Source organism: Bufo bufo, chromosome 7 (assembly GCF_905171765.1).
Source record: "Bufo bufo chromosome 7, aBufBuf1.1, whole genome shotgun sequence".
In the NCBI taxonomy this organism is placed as follows: domain Eukaryota; kingdom Metazoa; phylum Chordata; class Amphibia; order Anura; family Bufonidae; genus Bufo; species Bufo bufo.
In genome coordinates, this window is record NC_053395.1 from 119,370,845 (window position 1) to 119,385,431 (window position 14,587).

The 14,587-nt window shown below is 49.8% G+C and overlaps 1 protein-coding gene across 1 annotated transcript in view; it reads left to right on the forward strand.

Moving 5' to 3' along the window:
• Positions 1 to 14,587, forward strand: part of TRPM2 (transient receptor potential cation channel subfamily M member 2) — a 1,766,051-nt gene that overhangs the window by 229,046 nt on the left and 1,522,418 nt on the right. The gene's annotated exons all lie outside the window — the stretch shown is intronic.

Here is a 14,587-nt window from a genome sequence, read left to right on the forward strand (position 1 = left end):
AAAAATAGGGGATAACGATTAAAACTGGGGTTAGGTGAGGGAGAAAAAAAGAGCACATACAACGAGGATCAAAAGGGAACAAAGTTCAAATGGGGGGGAGGACATGGATGGATCTCACCAGACCAAGATCTTCACGTTCTGGCTCCACTCACAGCATAAGTCCAAACCATTGATTCAGGAAAGGCATAGAAGTAAAACATCGAGACCAGAAGATGGTACACTCAGGGAGACTGGAAGCCCGAAGTCAAGACAGGGTCACCACAATGGCAGGAAGACAGCAGAGCAACACAGCAGACAGGAAACAACCGGAAAACCGACAGCCGGGGACCCAATCAAGCCAGAAGACACATGGAGGGGAACGCTACAGCAAGCAAACGGGGAGACCGCACCCAGAACACCGTACATTCACTCCCCAGGGCAGGTAAGCGCAACCTCTATCCCCTATGTAGCTCGGCTTCTGTGGAGCCGTAAAGGGTCAGCGCTACTTCAAGACCGTGATCCAGCGGAGTATTCAGTGCCGTGCATGATTCGGGGATACTCCGGCGTCGAGGGAGGAGGGAGAGCGCGGCGTCCGCACCCCTTGTTCAGCGTCCGGATTAATACACTCATCTTAATCTATTAATCAAGTACTTTTGTTTCCGTAAAAAAAAAAAATGTTGATGGATCATGTGACTGACCTTGTGATGAACGTAGTGACGTCATCAAAGGTCCTATTCCTCACAAAAGAAGACAGAAGAGATGCCGGCTGCGCAAACAAGTGGATTTGTAATGACCGGCGAGGGAGAGGGAAAGGTGGTGACCCCTGACTCACCTTGCGGCTGGCACCTGACTGCCCTGACGTCCCTAGACGGGTTCCTCACCCGTGCGGCGATCACGTGCCTAAACCCTGGCTTTCCCTAAAATGAGCCCTAGATAGTGAATGGGCAGGTGGGATCGCTAGTCCGCACCACTGACACTAAGAGGGAAACACCAGGGAGAGGACAGACAATACAGACAAACACATACACCCAGGTGGGCAACCACAGCAGACCACAAAGGTCCAACAGGGATCCGGAGGGTAGCGTTCTGGACCAACAACCAGAGAACGCAGCAACACAGCTCCAGAGGGTCAAAATAGATGTCCAGGCAGGAAGCTCTATATCTGGCAACCAGAGAAGTGTGAGAGGGGAATATAAGGAGGTTGGGAGTGCTGGACAAGGAACAGCTGAGGAGAAGGAGCTACGGATCCCTGAGTGAGCCAAAAGGGTTTGCAAAGCAAACCCGGAAAGCTACCATAAGGAAACAGCCCTATCTTACATAGAGCGCGCAGCCAACCGCTGTGACTTCCTGACCCCGGGTATAACGGAGTCAGGCGTGGTTCTAGACACCCTCGTGACAGGATTAAGGTGAGTTAAATTAATATTAAATTTTTTTTAACCCCTTCAGCCCTATTGTACTAAGCATTCTGTATTCAGAATGCTATTATTTTCCCTTATAACCATGTTATAAGGGAAAATAATAATGATCGGGTCCCAATCCCGATCGTCACCTAGCAACCGTGCGTGAAAATCGCACTGCATCCACACTTGCTTGCGGATGCTTGCGATTTTCACGCAGCCCCATTAATTTCTATGGGGCCTGCGTTACGTGAAAAACGCACAAAGAGGAGCATGCTGCGATTTTCACGCAACGCACAAGTGATGCGTGAAAATCACCGCTCATGTGCACAGCCCCATAGAAATTAATGGGTCCAGATTCAGTGCGGGTGCAATGCGTTCACCTCACGCATTGCACCCGTGCAGAAATCTCGCCCGTGTGAAAGGCCCCTTAGGCTACTTTCACACTTGCGTTTTGGCTTTCCCTTTGTGAGATCCATTCAGGACTCTTACAAGCGGTCCAAAACGGATCAGTTTTTCCCTAATGCATTCTGAATGGAAAAGGATCCACTCAGAATGCATCAGTTTGCTCCAGTTTGGCTCCGTTCAGTCTCCATTCCGCTTTGGAGGCGGATACCAAAACGCTTCTTGACACAATCTGGCACAATAGAAAACATCTTGGCTATGTTGAAGATAATACAAACGGATCCGTTTTTAACGGATGCAAACAGTGGTATTATCTGAACGGATCCATCTGTACAGATCCATGACGGATCCGCACCAAACGCGAGCGTGAAAGTAGCCTTAGTTGGCATGGTCTCACCTGTCCTTAACCTGCCTCTGGCCTTTTCTGTTCTATCACCGCAACAAGTACTACATGCAGTGTGCTCAGCTTCACTTTTCAGTGAGGATGAGCTACTAGAGGACAGTTAGCAGCTACTGTCCAGCCAAGATGTGGAGGAGACTTCCGCCACTTCCTCTGCTAGGCGGGCAAGTAGCGGGCAAGAGTGGCACCGGAGCATGTGTTGCGCGTGGTCAGGCTTCCGACCCAGAGGCCGTTGAGGGGGACATCAGTGATGCACAGACACTACTCGATGATGATGAAGCCGATTACACTTGGGAGCCAGGTGAAGAAGGGGCTTCGTCATCATCAGGAGAAGAAGGTGGCAGCTTGCCTGTCAGGCAGCGGCTGAGCCAGCAAGTCACTAGCGTGGCCGGGAATCAGCAGATTGGCAGCAGTGGGAGGTTGGGAGCCAAACAGGCACAGGGTAGACCACCCGCTTTGCAGCAGCCCACCTGCCCGGAAAGGAGTGGTTCACAGGTTCACGGAAGCAGCGGCGGTAGCAGTCAGCCAGTGAGTACTGTTGGGGGGAAAATCAGGTGCTCGGCAGTGTGGCAGTTTTTTTTAAGCCACCGGAGGAGGTCAACATGGCCATATGTAGAATATGTGGGCAGAAGGTTAAGCAAAGGCAGGGTGCCAATGTTGGCACCACGTCCCTGCGTCAACATATGCAGGGTCGCCATAAAGTGGCCTGGGAGAACCGTGGCTCCGATGTGGTGGTCCAGCCTGCCGCAGCTACCACTGCATCACCCAGTGGCACGCACCCAGTTTCAGCCAGTCAAGGCTCCACCACCTCAGCCGAAGGGAGCTGTCTGTCATTACCATCTTCTGCTGGTCCAGATGCTCCTGCTCCTACTCCTCGTCAGTCATTCCGTCAACAATCTATCACCGAAGCGATTGCCAAGAGACCACACTATGTGTGAAACCATCCATCGGTGCAGAAGCTGAATGTATTCCTGTCCAAGTTGCTGGTGCTCCAGTCCCTCTCTTTTCAAGTGGTGGACTCTGCAACTTTCAGAGAACTGATGGCTTGTGTTTGGCCGAGGTGGAGAGTCCTAAGCAGTGTGTGCAGTACCAGCCCTGCACACACATGTAGAACAGAAGGTGGGCCAGTCATTGAGCCTATCGGTGTTTGGAAAAGTGCACGGCAGCGCCGACGTGTGGAGCTATAACTACGGTCAGGGACAATACAAGTCCTTTACGGCCCACTGGGTGAATGTGGTTCCTGCACAGCCACACCAGCAACTTGGACAGGTTACGCCGCTTCTGCCTCCACGTTGTCACACCGTTGGTCCAACGACAATGTCCGCCTCTGCCTCCTCATCCTCCACCATGTCCCCAGCCTCCACTCTAGGGACAAGTCACAGTGCCCCTCCTGCATACCACATGTGCAGGGCACGGCGGTGTCACGCTGTTCTGCACCTGATTTGCCTTGGCGAACTGAGTCACACAGAGGAGGAGTTGCTCCATGGGATGCATCAAAAAATCAAATCCTGGCTTTCTCTGCGACAACTCAAAATCGGAACCATGCTGACCAACAATGAGAAAAACATGGTGTCGGCGCTTCGTCAAGGAAGGCTGAACCATGCGCCCTGCATGGCAGACATGTTCTATCTAGTTGTCAAGAGATTCTTGAAGTCTTCCACCCATCTTCAAGACATCCTAAAAATGAGCAGGAAACTTTGCATGCACTTCAGTCACTCATATACCGCAAAGCACAGCCTCCTTGAGCTGCAGCGGCAGAACGGCATCCCCCAACATAGGCTGATATGCCACATGAGCCCTGTGGGGGATGAACTGGAAGAGGAGGAGGAGGGGAGGAGGACATTGGAGCACAGGCAATGTGTAGCCAAATGGGTGGTTTTTCTACTCCGCTGACAGGACAGGAGGAGCAGGAGCAGCCAGAGAAGCTACAGGGCGATGAGGAAGAGTAGTGGCATGGAGTCCCTCCGAGTCACTTGCACAAATGGCACGATGCATGTTCACTTGCTTGCATAGTGACAGCCGAATTGTCACCATTCGGCAGAGGGATGACTTCTGGCTCTCTACCTTGTTGGACCATCACTACTGGTCCAGAATTAGGGCCTTTTTTACACCCACCGAGAGGGAGGACAAACGGAACTACTACAGAGACATTCCATGTAGTCAGTTGGTCACTGCCTATCTGCACCATCGTCCACCCTCTCACAGGGCCCTCTGCGCTCAAGTTCACCTGCCATGGCAGCTGGGGAGGGTTGGGGTGGCAGCAGCCTGAGTCTACAGTCGCAGATGAGTAGCTTTCTTCCCCCGCATAGTGAAGAAACTAATCACCAGCAGTAGCAGGTAGACCTGGAGCAGGACCTGAACCAGCAGGTGGTGGCATACTTGGACAGCACCCTGACACCCAACACAGAAGATCTGCTGGACTACTGGTAAGCCAAACTGGATTTGTGGCTGCAATTAGCAGAGTTTGCCCTGAAAAAGCTGTCCTGCCAGTTGTGTGGCATCAGAGCGGGTGTTTAGTGCTGCGGGGGCCATAGATACCCCAAGGAGAATTCGTCTGTCTACCCAAAATGTGGGGAGACTGACCTTTGTCAAGATGAATCAGGCTTGGATCAGCCATGATTTCCAACCACCAATTCCTGATGCATCAGACTAGATCATCCATGGTGCAACACCAACACTTTGATACAAGAGACAGGTTTCCTACCTGCCTCAGCTACTACTTAGATGCTGCAACCCACCTGATTCCACACATCTGATGCCAAGTGCTGCTTATTTCACCCACCTTCGTAAGCGGGTACTGGTATTGCCACCCACCGGCCCACTCTGTTACCGGGTCACTTTGTGGTCTCCTGCTGCTACTGCTGCTGCTACTGCCATCTCCACATTATGTCACCTTGCCACTCTGTGGTCTCCTCATGCTGCTGCCATCTGCATACTATGTCACCTTGCCACTCTGTGGTGTCCTCCTGCTGCTGCCATCTCTACAATGTGTCAGGTTGCCACTCTGTGATGCCCCCACATGCTGCATTCTCCACAATAAGTGACCTAGCCACTTTGTGGTCTCCTGCTGCCGTTTCCACACTATGTCACTTGCCACTGTGTGGTCTCCTCCTGATGCTGCCGTCTCCACACTATGTCACCTTGCCACTCTGTGGTGTCCTCATGCTGCTGCCATTTCAACACTATGTGACCTTGCCACTCTATAGTCTGCTCCTCCTGCTGCTGCCATCTCCACACTGTCACCTTGCCACTCTATGGTGTCCTCATGCTGTTGCCATCCCCACACTATGTCACCTTGCCACTCTGTGGTCTCCTCACGCTGCTGCCATCTCCACAATATGTCACCTTGCCACTCTGTGGTGTACTCATGCTGTTGCCGTCTCCCACACTATGTCACCTTGCCACTGTGTGGTCTCCTAATGATGCTGCCATATCAACATTATGTCACCTTACCACTCTGTGGTATCATGCTGCTGCTGACACCGGCACATTGTCACCTTGCCACTCTCTGGTCTCCTCCTGCTGCTTCCATCTCCACACTTTGTCACCTTGTCACGCTGTGGTGTCCTCAAGCTGCTGACAACTCCACACTGTCACCTTACCACTATGTGGTCTCCTCTTGCTGCTGACATATCCACAATATGTAACCTTGCCACTCTGTGGTGTCCTCATGCTCCTGTCATATCCACATTACGTCACCTTGCCACTCTGTGCTGTCTTCATCCTTCTGCCATCTCCACACTACGTCACCATGTCACTCTGTGGTCTCATCCTCCTGCTGCCATATCCACGCTATTTCACCTCACCATTCTGTAGTGTCCTCATGCTGCTGCCATCTCCACACTATCTGAAATTGCCACTCTGTTGTCTCCTCCTGCTGCTGCCATCTCCACAACTACGTCAACTTGCCACTCTGTGGTTTCCTCCTGCTGCAGCCAAACACACACTATGTCACCTTGCCACTATGTGGTGTCCTCATGCTGTTTACATATCCACACTATGTAAACTTTCCACTCTGTGGTGTCCTCATGCTGCTGCCATCTCCACACTATGTCACCTTGCAACTCTGTGGTTTCCTCCTGCTGACATCTCCACACTATGTCACCTTGCCACTCTGGTGTCCTCATTATGCTGCCATATCCATACTATGTCACCTTGCCACTCTGTGGTCTCCTCCTGCTTCTGCCATCTCCACACTGTCACCTTGCCACTCAGTGGTGTCCTCATGCTGCTGCCATATCCACACTATGTCACCTTGCTTCTCTGTGGTCTCCTCCTGGTGCTGCCATATCTACACTGTCATATTGCCACTCTGTGTGTCATGCACTAGTGAGTGTGGAAGAGGAAGTGCACCCACTAGCTGCCACCCACTCCTCTGTCCCTGCCTACTTACACTACCCGTCTTAGGCGAGGGGGCGTAACTGGGCGATGGTCCCTAACCTCTATAAGTGCAGAGAGGCAGAGCGGACAGAGACAGAATATAGTCAGACAGAGGCAGTAGGAAGGAACCCTGCAGATGGATCTGAAGTCACGTAAAGTGTCAGGAGCAATACTGAAATGCCAGAGATCAACACTAACGTAGGCGAGCTGGGGTAACAAGGACGGTAAACAAACACGCCTAGGGTCAAACCAGGAGGTAACATCAGTACACCAGGAATAGCAAGGATGGGTCAGAGTACAAGCCGAGGGTCAAACCTGGAGGTCACGTCAGTACACAAGGCCAGGTGAGGTCGGGTCAGGAACAAAAGCCAAGGGTCAAAATCCAGAGTAGCAGAAGCACAGAGTAATAGCAGTTAGGCACAGGACCAAAATTGCAGGCAACCTGTGGCCAGCAGGCTACCTGTATAAATAGTGAAAGGCTAAGGTCATGTGACGTGGCCAGCATCACATGACCCGCTCAGACACAGAAGCCGAGCACTGAGTGGCCAGCTCGGTGCTCAGCCTGATACTGTTGCCAGGGGAACGGAGGACGCCGACTGCACAGACAGCAGGAGTGCAGTCGGGTCCACTGCGCCCCCTGTTACCTGGGAGACGGGGACGCAGCATGCGTCGCTGCTAAGGGAGAGAGGCAGGACGCCGGCGGCGAAGCGCAGGAAGATTGCGTTGCCGGCGCCCTGTGACAGTACACCATCCCCCCTTCACGAGGGGCCTCAGGACCCAAGGACAGTGGAGACGGCTTCCCTGGGTTTTCAAGATGAAACCTCTAAATTAACCTATCAGCGTGTATTCTATGAGCAGGTACCCAGGACCTTTCTTCAGGTCCAAAACCCTTCCAATGAACCAGGTATTGCAGTGAGTTTTGGACCTTCCTAACATCAATGATCCTAGAAACAACAAACTCATCTTGACGGTTAACCTCCACCGGAGATGGAGATTCCTGGGGAGAAACAGGCGAAACGTACTTTTTGAGCAAAGATTTATGGAACACATCATGAATTTGAAACGTGTCTGGTAGTTTCAGCTTACAAGATACCGGGTTAACAATGTCAAGTATTTCATATGGTCCTATAAAACGTGGAGCAAATTTCCTAGACACCCCTTTTAAGGACAGATTTTTGGTGGATAGCCACACCTTCTCACGGACCTCAAAATTAGCTTCCTTAGTGTGTTTCCTGTTAGCTTGCTTTTTCTGAACCTCCTGGGCTTTCTCCAGGTTCGACTGAAACTGGGCCCAGACTGTGCACAGTTCTGAAGTAACCACATCCGCCTCAGGGTTAGGCGAAGCCACGGAAGAACAAGAACCAAAATGAGGATGAAACCCTAAATTGCAGTAAAACGGAGATACCCCCGTGGATGAGTTCACCCGATTGTTAATGGCAAACTCCGCCAATGAAAGGTATTTCACCCACAGACTCTGGTTGACAGAGATATAGCACCTAAGGAATTGTTCAACAGCCTGATTCAAGCGTTCCGTCTGCCCATTAGTCTCGGGATGAAAGGCCGACGAAAAGGACAATGAAATTTCGCATCTCTGGCAAAAGGCTTTCCAGAATCTGGAAATGAATTGGACACCCCTGTCAGAGACAATATTCTCAGGAATTCCATGATGCCGAACAATGTGATCAATAAACAAGGAAGCCAAAGTCTTGGTACTAGGGAGTTTGCTTAGAGGAACAAAATGTACCATTTTGCTGAATCTGTCTACCACTACCCAGATCACTGACTTTCCTTCGGAGGGTGGAAAATCAGTGATGAAATCCATAGAGATGTGTGACCAAGGTCTACTCGGAATAGTGGTAGCAACTCACCTGCAGGATGGGTTCTAGGAGTTTTGGACCTTGCACATATCTCACAGGCGGACAAATACGAACTGATGTCTCTAAAAAATGTAGGCCACCAGAAGGTTCTAGATACCAATTCCTTAGTGGCTTCAACACCAGGATGACCACAGAGCACAGAATCATGGCACTCACCCAGAAGTCGCAGACGGAAATGGCCCGGAACAAATAACTTATCTGTGGGGGTTCGTGCAGGAGCGAGATGTTGTGAAGATTAAATCTCCGAAGAGAGGTCAGCAGACACCGATGCTATGATGATGTTAGCCGGTAAGATGGGTTCAGGAGGCGTGTCAGGAGGTTGGAAGGCACAAAAACTTTGAGATAAGGCATCAGCCTTAAAGGGACACTGACAGGCCCTATAAACATATTTAGTTATTCCTATGCAGTCATAGATCTATTAAAATGTATTCCAATGATATAAGAGTACCCCCTGTCCGCATTGTAAAAACAACTTTATATTCATCTGTCAATCACATTTCTTTATGCCCAAGGGGCATTTTTTCTCATACCTTTGTGCCCAGCCGCGCCTCAACTGTCGATTCCTAGCGCCGCCCAGCTCATTATTATTCACTGCGCTGGGCGGCTCTTACATTCCCCGATCCTGTCAGTTCCCACGCATGCCCAAAAGATACTTATGGGCATTGGCCTCAATCGGACCATCTGCGCATGCGCAGGCACCCTCCCAAGCCAGTAATTGAATGCGCCTGCATCCGATCTCGCCTCCAAGGCACTAGTATCCAGCACTTCAGAGCGCTGATGTCATCAGAAATCCAGATGGTTAATGCGCCTGCGCTGGCCAAGAAACTCTTCTCTCGGGTGACAGGATCGGGGAATGTAAGAGCCGCCCAGCGCAGTGAATAATAATGAGCTGGGCGGCGCTAGGAATCGACAGTTGAGGCGCGGCTGGGCACAAAGGTATGAGAAAAAACGCCCCTTGGCTATAAAGAAATGTGATTGACAGATGAATATAAAGTTGTTTTTACATGGTTTACAATGCGGACAGGGGGTACTCTTATATCATTGGAATACACTTTAATAGATCTATGACTGCATAGGAATAACTAAATATGTTTATAGGGCCTGTCAGTGTCCCTTTAACATTCTTACTTCCTGGTCTGAAAGTGATAGAGAAGTTAAACCTAGTAAAGAACAAAGCCCACCTGGCTTGCCTAGGATTAAGACATTTAGCGGACTCAAGGAACAATAGATTTTTATGATCAGTGAGAACCGTGACACAGTGTTTGGCCCTCTCTAAAAAGTGTCTCCATTCCTCAAATGCCCACTTAATGGCCAGTAATTCATGATTCCCAATGTCATAATTCCTTTCAGAAGAAGAAAATTTACCAGGTACTCAAAATGTCCCTCCAGAGTATTGAAGGCAGTTTTCCACTCATCATAGTGTGGAGATGGCAGCAGGAGGAAACCACAGAGTATCAAGGTGACATAGTGTAGAGATGGCAGCAGCATGAGGAGACCACAAAGTTTCAAGGTGACATAGTTTGGAGATTGTCAGCAGCATGAGGAGACCACAGAGTGGCAATGGACATAGTGTGGATATGGCAGCAGCATGAGGACACCAGAGTGGCAAGGAGATATAGTGTGGAGATGGCAGCAGCATGAGGACACCACAAAGTGGCAAGGTGACATAGTGTGGAGATGGCAGCAGCAGGAGGAGACCACAGAATGGCAGGGTGACATAGTATGGAGATGGCAGCAGCATAAGGACACCATAGTGTGGCAAGGTGACATAGTGTGGAGATGGCAGCAGGAGGAGACCACAGAGCGGCAAAGTGATATAATGTGAAGATGGAAGCAGCAGGATGCCACAGAGTGGCAAGGTGACATAGTGTGGATATGGCAGCAGCATGAGGACACTACAGAATGGCAAGGTGACATAGTGTGGATATGGCAGCAGCAGGAGGAGACCACAGAGTGGCAAAGTGACATAGTATGAAGATGGTATTTACCTAAAGGTCCTAGTTAATTAAACAGATGAAGTATATCGGTACACTTCTTAATACACAATTAAACACAACCCCAAATTGAGTGCAATAACACCTTAATGAATAATAAAATCCGACTTTTATTGGATACAAGATTAAAAATTAATAATCACAGCAAAAACATAATAGTAGGGAAAAACAACTGCACAACACCTCTAATAATCCCTCTGAATACTAGTGAAATTATGGAAAATAGACAATTCGTAATAATATTTGTGACCCTGTGCGTTACGGAACCGCTGCTAAATCATATGATGTGCACTGCAATCAATAAAACGCTACCTATTACCGTTCCTAAAAGTGACAGAATGGATGCCGATCTATGTTTCCCATAAACTTAAAGTAGAAAGATCAGGCACACATACCTAATGAGAATCGGAGGGTGTAGAGGTGGTGGCACACCTCGACGCGCATTTTGTGTGTTATGGCAGGAGGAAGCCATAACACGCGAAACGCGCATCGATGAGCGCCACCACCTCTAGTCCCTCCGATTTTAATTACATATGTGTAACGGTTCTTTCTACTTTGGATTACAAATAATCAAGATATGCTCCTGCGCTGCCGCTGTACTTAACCTCGGTGTCTGTTTCTGCCTTGGGAATTATCCCAAAGGCCGTTGCTGGGTTTTAAATATGAGCCCTGCCTGGACTTACACAAATAATATTCTGAAATAGAGAATCACAAGTTGATTAGTTCCTGCACTGTGTAACAAACAAGTCCATCCGTTGCTACAAAGTGAAATCTAATTTTACTATGTATTGTATTACTATCTATATGTGCGCCTTCCTCACCTGAAATAATAGGATGTGAGTTGCCTCCGATTTTTCCTGTCTGGAGTCCATTTTTCTTTTTTCCTTTTTCCCTTTTTCTTCTACTTTTTGTTTTCTGAAGATGGTTACTATTTTATGTCCTTTTCGCCTCCCGTCTTTTGCGCACACCACTCCGGCCGGTAGCTGGTGTGAGCGCAGAGAAGCTGCAGAAAGCAAGTCTGAGAACAGATCCTGTGTGACGTCACACCTGTTGGTACTGGTGCCTTCAGGAGAAAAAAAACATCCAGCGCGTTTCGAAACATTTGTGTTTCTTCGTCAGTGATCGTCACACAGGATCCGTTCTTAAACTTGCTTTCTGCAGCTTCCCTGCGCTCACGCCATCTACCAGCCGGAGCGGTGTGCGCAAAAGAGGGGAGGCGAAAAGAGGGGAGGCCATCTCCACCTATGTCACCTTGCCACTCTGTGGTGTCCTCATGCTGCTGCCATCTCCACACTATGTCACCTTGCCACTCAGTGGTGTCCTCATGCTTCTGCGATCTCCACACTGTCACCTTGCCAATCTGTGGTTTCCTCCTTCTGCTGCCATCTTCACACTATGTGACCTTGCCTCTCTGTGGTCTCCTCCTCCTGCTGCCATCTCCACACTATGCCACCTTGTCATTCTGAAGTGTCATCATGCTGCTGCCATATCCACACTATGCCTGCCACCTTTGCACTTTCTGGCATCCTGCTGCGGCTGCTTCCATCTTCACATTATGTCACCTTGACACTGGTTTCCTCCTGCTGCAATCTCCACACTATGTCACCTTGCCACTCTGGTGTCCTCATGCTGCTGCCATATCCACACTATGTCCATTGCCACTCTGTGGTCTCCTCATGCTGCTGCCATCTCCACACTATGTCACATTGCTACACTGCGGTGTCCTCATGCTGTTGCCATCTCTACACTATGTCACCTTGCCACTCTGTGGTCTCCTCCTTCTGCTGCCATCTCCACACTGTCAACTTGCCACTCTGTGGTGTCCTCATGCTGCTGCCATCTCCACACTATGTCACCTTGTGCCAATCTGTGGTTTCCTCCTTCTGCTGCCAACTTCACACTATGTGACCTCCACACTGTCACCTTGCCACTCTGCGATGTCCTCATGCTGATGCCATCTCCACACTATGCCACCTTGCCATTCTGAAGTGTCATCATGCTGCTGCCATATCCACACTATGCCACCTTTGCACTTTCTGGCATCCTGCTGCGGCTGCTTCCATCTTCACATTATGTCACCTTGACACTCTGTGGCTTCCTCCTGTTGCCATCTCCACACTATGTCTCCTTGCCACTCTGGTGTTCTCATGCTGCTGCCATATCCACACTATGTCCATTGCCACTCTGTGGTCTCCTCATGCTGCTGCCATCTCCAAACTATGTCACCTTGAAACTTTGTGGTCTTCTCATGCTGCTGCCATCTCTACACTATGTCAACTTGACACTATGTGGTTTCCTCCTGCTGCCATCTCCACACTGTCACCTTGCCACTCTGTGGTGTACTTATTCTGCTGCCATCTCCATACTATGTCACCTTGCCACTCTAGTGTCCTCATGCTGCTGCCATCTCCACACTATGTCCATTGCCACTCTGAGGTCTTCTCAAGTTGCTGCCATCTCCACACTATATCACCTTGCCACTATGTGGTCTCCTCATGCTGCTGCCATCTTTATACTATGTCACCTTGCCACTCTGTGGTGTCCTCATGCTGCTGCTATATCCACACTGTCACCTTGTCACTCTGTGGTCTCCTCATGCTGCTGCTATATCCACACTGTCACCTTGCCACTCTGTGGTGTACTTATGCTGCTGCCACATCCACACTATGTCCATTGCCACTCTGTGGTCTATTCATGCTGCTGCCATCTCCACACTATGTCACCTTGCCACTCTGTGGTCTCCTCATGCTGCTGCCATCTCCACACCATGTCACCTTGCCGCTCTGTGGTCTCCTCATGCTGCTGCCTTCTTTATACTATGTCACCTTGCACTCTGTGGTGTCCTCATGCTGTTGCTATATCCACACTGTCACCTTGCCACTCTGTGGTGTACTTATGCTGCTGCCACATCCACACTATGTCCATTGCCACTCTGTGGTCTATTCATGCTGCTGCCATCTCCACACTATGTCACCTTGCCACTCTGTGGTCTCCTCATGCTGCTGCCATCTCCACACCATGTCACCTTGCCGCTCTGTGGTCTCCTCATGCTGCTGCCTTCTTTATACTATGTCACCTTGCACTCTGTGGTGTCCTCATGCTGTTGCTATATCCACACTGTCACCTTGCCACTCTGTGGTGTCCTTATGCTGTTGCCTTCTAGATTCTTAGTCACCTGCTGCCACTCTGTGGTGTACTTATGCTGCTGCCATATCCACACTATGTCCATTGCCACTCTGTGGTCTATTCATGCTGCTGCCATCTCCACACTGTCACCTTGCCACTCTGTGGTCTACTCATGCTGCTGCCATCTCCACACTGTCACCTTGCCGCTCTGTGGTCTCCTAATGCTGCTGCCATCTCCACACTATGTCAACTTTCCACTCTGTGGTCTCCTCCTGCTGCTGCCATCTTCATTCTATGTCACCTTGCCACTCTGTGGTCTCCTCCTGCTGCTGCCATATCCACACTATGTCACCTTGCCACTCTGTGGTCTTCTCCTGCTGTTGCCATCTCCTTACTATGTCATCTTGCCACTCTGTGGTGTCCTCATGCTGCTGCCACCTTCACACTAAGGTACTTCACCTTGACACTCTGTGGTCTCCTCATGCTGCTGCCATCTCCACACTATTTCACCTTGCCACTCTCTGGTGTCCTCATGCTGCTGCCATCTCCACACTGTCACCTTGCCATTCTGTGGTCCTCCTGCTGCTGTTTCCACCTCTCCACTATGTCATAGGTCCACTCTTTGGACTTTTCATGCTGTTCCCACCCTCCCCACTTCATGATTTGTCCACTATTTTGGCTTATGGCCTGGCTGACATCATAATTTCTTTGACCTTTCTTCTAATATGTTAGAAGGAAGAATGAGATGCACAACGTATCCTGTCTGTGTAGCAGCTGTAAAGGCTGTATGGTCCCATTAGAATTGGCTCATGATTTGGTGGCCAAAAGCAGGAGTGGGTACGAAACACAGAAGACATGCAAATATTCCATCTCTGTTTTACATCCACTCTTGTTTTTTTTGTGCTTTAGCAATACTAATGGATAATTGCGCAAATGCTGACCGAGTGAAGGCGCATGCCCCACAGACAGGATCCGTTTTTTGTGGGTTATTGTTCTGACGGATCACAGGAAGGGCAAATTAATAATTGA